Genomic DNA, 478 nt, shown 5'->3' on the forward strand with positions numbered 1-478 from the left:
GCGGAACGCGGGGGCACCGGCGAGCGGGACACCCCGGGGACCCTGCGCGGGCCGGGGGCACTCGTGCCGCCTGCCTGCTGCCACCGAGTTTCTTCGCCCGTTCGCCCGCCGCGCCTCTTTCAGGAAAGTTGCGGCTCTCCCCGCCGCCAGAAGCCCGGGCAGCGCCGGGACGATTGAAGCCTCCCGCCTCGACAGCCCGTGCCCCAGAGGCAGGAGGCGATTTGCATGCGGACTTGTCGCTGGTAGTAGCCACTGCCCGTCAAGCCTGACGGACAAACGCCCCCCTCTTTCCGCCCCCCCGTCCCGGAAAGCCCCTCCCTCGCCCCCTCCCTCGCCGGCACCTCCTGCCGCCTGTCAGTCGGAGCGGAGCGCGGCGCGGGCAGCGGAGGCGGCGCGGCAACGGCGGAGAGCGGGCGGGAGAGGGAGAGAGAGAGCGAGGAGCCAAGCTCTCCCCTCCCTCTCTCCCTCCCTCTCTTCC

The 478-nt window shown here is 73.0% G+C and overlaps 1 protein-coding gene across 2 annotated transcripts in view; it reads left to right on the forward strand.

The window, feature by feature from the left end:
* Nucleotides 1-372: 372 nt before the first annotated feature.
* Nucleotides 373-478, forward strand: part of ZFPM2 (zinc finger protein, FOG family member 2) — a 308,818-nt gene continuing 308,712 nt past the window's right edge. For both annotated transcript variants that reach the window (XM_054271098.1, XM_054271181.1), the window contains exon 1: nucleotides 373-478. This exon is cut by the window's right edge and continues 352 nt beyond it. The gene's annotated coding sequence lies outside the window, so the exon portion shown is untranslated.

This window comes from Melozone crissalis, unplaced genomic scaffold (assembly GCF_028551555.1).
Source record: "Melozone crissalis strain CALT ecotype California unplaced genomic scaffold, PUWL_Pcris_2 ptg000002l_1, whole genome shotgun sequence".
NCBI lineage: Eukaryota > Metazoa > Chordata > Aves > Passeriformes > Passerellidae > Melozone > Melozone crissalis.